This window comes from Peromyscus leucopus, chromosome 2, assembly GCF_004664715.2.
Source record: "Peromyscus leucopus breed LL Stock chromosome 2, UCI_PerLeu_2.1, whole genome shotgun sequence".
NCBI classification, from domain to species: domain Eukaryota; kingdom Metazoa; phylum Chordata; class Mammalia; order Rodentia; family Cricetidae; genus Peromyscus; species Peromyscus leucopus.
Window position 1 is genome coordinate 98,390,287 of NC_051064.1, and position 6,755 is coordinate 98,397,041.

Below are 6,755 nucleotides of genomic sequence, written 5' to 3' on the forward strand. Positions count from 1 at the left end.
ACTGAGGAAACACCGTCTAAAGAGTGAAGAGCCCATTTCAAATGACTTCTAAAAAATTCAACTAAATCTGATCTGTACCTTAAGGATTAATGTTTGGAAACGAAAAAACATCTGGAGAGGCAGTTCCAGACAATTGTTCAAAGGACCATTTCATCAGAAGACCATGCTTTTAGGATTTACTTACTTCATACTAACCATCATGTGCCCATTGCTAATAATACTTATCTGTTACCTTTATTAAACAAGGAATTGCTGAAAATCTCCATGTGCAAAACTCCCTACTGAATTTACCTTGCAGGGGAGATACCATGCTCACAAAGGTGGTTTTCCAAAGGCAAGGCTCATCCATCACACTCTGGATGTGCTGACCCCTGGGCTTTCCCCAAATGTGGAAAATTGGCTGCAGAATCTGTGGCAGTGGGGTGTGTGTGTGTGGGAGGGGGGTTGTGTTTAAGATCCTTCCCATAAAAAACAAACAAACAAACAAACAAAAACTCCTCACTGCTTAGCCTGAGAGATTTAAAAAAAAAAAAAAAGTCACCCATTTGGGCTTATTGTGGGAAAGCAATGGTAAGCAACACTTAATCTTTGCATTAGCGCCATTTTCCTTTCTTTACTTCCTCCTTGTCCTCCTCTTCCTCTTTCTTCTCCTCCTCCTTATTTCTCCTCATCTTTTCTTCTTCTTTCTTATTCTCTTCCTTATGGAAACACTGAAACATAAAGAATTAGTATTAACTAAAAATTTCAGGAAAATTTACACAGGGGAGAGCCCATGAACAGAGTCTTCAACAAGAACATCTCATCTTGAAATGCAAAGATGAGTGAAAGATGCTTGTTAGACAACAGACTCACCATATTAAAACCATCTTGGTGGAAGATTCCATGGAAATAAGATCTTATGTACAATGTTCAGAACAGTGCATGAGCGATGAGAGGGAAGAGTAAAGAGCAAAGAGCAAGAGCAACAGTGACAACAAAAACTTAATAAACATTTGTAAGGGTAGCTTGGAATTTGTCAGGGAGAGGGAAATGGCCCAGGATAAGTGTCCACTCTGCATTTGCCTCTTTTGTTCAAGATTTAACTCCAAGTACCAAAGGCCAGGTTCAAGATTTATGTTTAAACTCTTCAAAAGAATCAAACACTAAAATGACGCTATGAAACCTCTTCTTGGCATGAGCTCTTATGGCTGCATTCCTTTCCAAGAGCAAATTATGCCTGCTGTCCTTTAAGATTCTCTTGTAATCCAAGCTTTCTATAATATAAACTGGTTGTCTGTCCCTAAGTATGAGAAGGATTGACTTATAAAGGATCTTTTTCTTTGATATATTTTGGTGAGAACAGATGCTATCAGTATTTCAGGGTAGCAAAATAAGAACAAACACACTTACAAAGAAGTCTTAGCTTCTCTATGTGGGACCTGACAGGTACACAGAGGCTCTGGCCACCTCCAAGGTTGGCTATGACCTCTCAAGTTCCTGCACCACTGGTTAGCAGGGTCAAAGTCATAGTTTATGAAACTCGGCTAGTTCAGTGAAAACATCTTGCTGAAAGACCTCCAGTCCTCTGGAAATAGATTTCTAGGGTTTTCTTGAAAGGTTTATGAGAACACCATGGCTAATCATGAAGTTATATGAACAAAAGGGCCAGAATGCATCCCTTGAAATTGTTGTGTGCATCTCTTTGTAGATCTGTACTTAATCACACAGATAAAAACACAAGCTCTGAGGTCAAAAAGACCTAGGTCCAAATCACAGTTTTTCCATTTACTGGCTATGTGCAGAACAAGTTACTTTGTGCTTCTGAACCTTAGTGGTTCATGGTTCTGATACTCAATTCTCGAGGTTATTTTTGACGACAGTGATTCCCCTGAGTATGACTGAAGATCACAACGTTTTGTGCTTTCACTCAGTTGTTCCCAATAAAGTCATCCTAGCTACCATACTTAATGCTGACATTTTTTTCAGAGGCCCAAATACTTCTCCTCCTTTTATATTTCCTACCTAGCACTGTTACTATATATAACAATGTATAGATTACTATTTTTCTATTCTCAACTTTGTCTCTGAACCTAACATATATGTTTAAAGATTTATTTTTTTTAATTTTATGTCTATTGGTGTTTTACCTGCATACATGAGGACAAGGATTCTCCTGGAACTGGAGTTACAGACAATTGTTAGCTGTCATGTAGATGTTGTGAACCAAACTAGGCTCCTCTTAAAGAGCATCAAGTGCTCTTAACTATTGAACCATCTTTCCAGCCCTGGAACTAACATTTTAGCAACTCAAGGGCAGATAACTTTGACTATTTTAACCACTGCTACATCTGTTGGACCTAGAAGAATGTTTAGAAAATAATAAGGACTTAGTAAATATTGCATGAGTGGATGGATAATTAAGTGGTTGGCCAATGGAAAAATTCTGGGATAGAAGATGGCTTGATAAGTTTATACTCCCACTACACTTTGGTGCCAAGCACATAGTGGTAAAACATGAACTACAAAAGAAAAATAAATACAAATATGTTTGTGTTATATAAGATGGAAACATTAGAGAAAGTTGGATAAAAATTATGGAACATTTTGAACTATCTCTGAAACTCTTACATAAGTGCAAAATTAATTCAAAAGTTCTAAAAAAAGGTTTACAAAAGAAAGATAACCATTTCTATAATCCAGAAATATAACATAACACACGGCAATAATAAGGGGCTAAAGGTATGGCCTACCAGACTCACCTAGGCAGCTTACAGATGGGCAATTGAGAGCCAAACGTAGTAGGGGATAGGCTTGACTCTCATGTGTTGGAACTGACAGTCTGGGGTAGAACTCTCCTATCCACCAATGGAAGCTTGACGTCCTACCATCTGTTGCCTAAGATTGTGGTTTCTAAAAAGCTCAAGAAGGAGGAACGGCTGCACAAACTATCTGGACTATCAGGACTCCAGCCAAACTATCTGCTTAATGGCTCATTTCTTTTTTTTTTTTTTGGTTTTTCGAGACAGGGTTTCTCTGTGTAGCTTTGCGCCTTTCCTGGAGCTCACTTGGTAGCCCAGGCTGGCCTCGAACTCACAGAGATCCGCCTGGCTCTGCCTCCCGAGTGCTGGGATTAAAGGCGTGCGCCACCAACGCCCGGCTTTAATGGCTCATTTCTAAAGAAGGGGAGAAGATCAATATTTCTAAACATTATGCTTGAGATGTTTCAATGCTAAAGACAATAGATTGGTGTCAGAAGGCCAAATGACAAAAACAGCATTGCACATCAGTAAGAAAAAATATATATCATCAGACCTTCTAGAAAAAAGGGACAGATAACCTACCATAGAACAACACTGAGGCTAATAGCAGGTAACTTAAGAACAGTCATCTTTACCAAAAGACCAGCAGCAACTTCCCAAATGCTAAAATGGAAAAGCTTTGACTAAAGATGAACGCATCTAGTGTTGACATTTAAGAATGTACTCACTTGTTAGGATTGTCATAACCACACATAGACACCAGCTGACTCAAGTACCCAGAAGACAATTCCTCAGTCTGAAAACTGCAAGTCTAAGTTCAAGGTGGCTTTGAATACACAATCAAATGAGTAGTCACCTGGTCTCCCTTTTACATCTATGATCACTGTCGTCTCTTCGTGTCCTCACATTGTGTTTCCCTGGTGCACACATTTCCAGGTGTGTGTTTGAGTACTCCAATTTCATCTTTTCATAAGAACATACTCAAATTGGGCTAGGAGTCATTCTAATGGTCTCATTTTAACTTAATTATACTTTTAAAGGTCCTATCTCTAAAGTTAGTCACATAATGAAGGTTATGGTTTCAGCATATGAATTTGGGAACTGAGAGCCACAGTTCAGCCCATAACAAAGAGTAAGATATATATATATATATATATATATATATATATATATATATATATATATATGTGTGTGTGTGTGTGTGTGTGTATATATGTATATGTATATGTATATGTATATACAGGTATATATGTAACACGAATCTTAGATGGTCTTATAATAAAAAACCCGGAGCCAGATATTGGGGTAAAAGTTGAATCATCAGAGAAGCAGAGCAAGCCACAGCCAGCCTCACCTCTCCAACTCTAATTCAATCCTGTTTCCATGAATCCTCAGACTGAACGCCTCTGAGTCCTCACCAGAAAGGGTCTCAGCTGAACTGCCTAAGTTCCTGTTTCCTCATGCCTTATATACCTTTCTCTGCCCTGCTGTCACTTTCTGGGATGAAAGGCATGTGTGCTTCCCAGTACTGAGATTAAAGTTGTGTGCCATCACTGCCTGGCTCTGTTTCCAGTGTGACCTTGAACTCATAGAGATCTAGAAGGATCTCTGCTTCCTGAGTGATAGGATTAAGGGTATGTGCCACTATTCTCTGGCCTCTATGTCTAATCTAGTGGCTGACTCTGTCCTCTGATCTTCAGGCAAGTTTTATTAGGGTACACAATATATCACCACATATAAATATAGTCAAAGACTCACAAAATAATTAGAGCAGTTGTTACTTTTGGATACTTGCTTTAAAAATATCAAATGTTATTTATTGGCAAGGAGAAAAATGCTACAAAATAAATGCTACAAAATAAAATAGTAGAATATATCCAAAAATTAGAAATTAAAGGAATTAAATTTATTTGTTGAAACTAGAGATTATCACAATGGATTCATTTTTTAAAAAAAAACCAACAAAAAAATAGTTCCAAGACTGAAACTCAATGGATGAAACAGCATGTAAGACATAAGTCAAATAAGGCTGACAACAGTTCTGCAATCATAATGGGAGCCTTAAAATCTTTTCTTCCAAAAGCATTTTAACAATATATATATATAATGTTTAATTCATGTTTGTACATAAATATTTTCCATGTATATGAGTATTATGTGAGTATGCATGTTATTCAATATATGTGTTTAGCATAGAGAATATATGAACTTCCCCTTAAACGTTATCTTGGCCTTATCATTTTGGCATATGACTCTTGGGTAGAATTAGTCATGATAACTCAGGCCTCCCTATCTTCAATATACTTCATACAGTCCTCATCTCAGTATAAGTAGAAATGTACCTGTCTGTCTATAAAAGCCTTTTTTTTCCCAGTCACTGGAACATTAACTATCTCTGTAACTCCATTTACAGGTACAGTACATGTGGATGAAAATTTCTTGTTGAATGAATGAATCCATGGTTTCTATCCTCAAGAAGTTCACAAGCTAGAATAATAAGTAGCTAAGATGCATTAAGGAATCTAGGTACCAAGCACTTTTTAAAGTGTCTTATTATAGGGACTATTCCATGAATCATCACAGCATTCCCATGTGGAAGGTGTTCAGGTTATTTCTCTGTGTGTGTGTGTGTGTGTGTGTGTGTGTGTGTGTGTGTGTGTGTGTGTATTTGTGAATTCATTTATTTATTCTTCTCTCACATATTAAATCCTGCTAGCAGTTTCCCCCTCCTTCTCCTCTCCTAGTTCCCCTCCCCTATCTACTCCTGCTCCTTTCCCTTTAGAAAAGGGCAGGCCTCCCAGGGATATCAACCAAACATGGCATATCAAGTTGCAATAAGACTAGGCACCTCTCCTTGTATTAAGGCTAAACAAGGCAACCCAATAGGAGGAAAAAGAGTCTCAAAAGCAGACAAAAGAGTCAGGGACAGGCCCTGCTCCCACTGTTACAGGTCCCATTCTTTCACAGTAAGAAAACTTGAGACAATTGAGCTGCTGTAATTCTTCCAAAGTCACATGGCTGATAAACAGCATATCCGGGATTGTGTTCCAAATTTTCTGTCTAGTCTAAATCTTCTACCATTATGCTATATGACTCACATTTTATATATGAAATTCACCACTAATAGAATGCAGTAATTACTAAGCATTCATTTGAACAGATAAATCCAGTTCCATTATGCTAAAAGGATTAGGGATACAAGTTACCATCCTGACAAACTGCAAAATGATTCTGACAGCATTTCCTATGTGGTGCTTTCTTTACTTCTCTGAAGGATTTATGGTGTAGAAAACAGGAAAATAAGCCAAGTGGTCTTTTTCCTTAGATTCCAGCTGTTACCTGAGTCCATGAGCTCATTCTAGAATTCTACTGGCTGCTGTAATCCTACAGTCATGCTTGGTGTGCATTGACTCAGATACCTGGGCTCATGGCTTCATGGTGTCCTTAATGGAGAGTGGGGGGATGTGAGTACCAATGCCTCTGTACACAACTGCAGCTTCTTCTCTCCTTTGTAAAGCATACTATCCAGAAAATTCTGCTGTATGTCAGTACATAAATTCTAAGCAAAAGCCACTGAAGGAGGCAGAGAGAGACACTTAATTATCAATCTTTACTATCATGAAAATATGAAATATTTTATATTGGGGATTCTTGGATCATATAAGTTATGAATAATAGAAATAAAGAAATCCTCATTTGACATTTCAGCTCAGTTTTTCAGAAGAATCAAAAGGAAAGCATTATTTTATTTGAGCAGTAATGTGACAATTTCTCTAAGATGTAAGAGACTTCCTGCTCCAATCCAGGATCACTGAAAACTTACTATACAGCCTACACTAACCATTGTGTTGTTTAATGGGACATTTGACCACAATATGAGACAACTGACTGCTACACTATTCACCTAAGTTGAGAAGCTACAAGGAATGCAAGTCATGCCGACTCCAAAGCAGAATTAGTAGGAGACTGGATTTGAACAGCCAAGTGTTGGGCATGTGAACATTGTAAAGCTTTTAG

General features: G+C 37.9%; 1 pseudogene; it reads left to right on the forward strand.

Moving 5' to 3' along the window:
* Positions 1 to 283: 283 nt before the first annotated feature.
* Positions 284 to 466, forward strand: LOC114693796 (annotated as a pseudogene).
* The last annotated feature ends 6,289 nt before the right edge of the window (positions 467 to 6,755 follow it).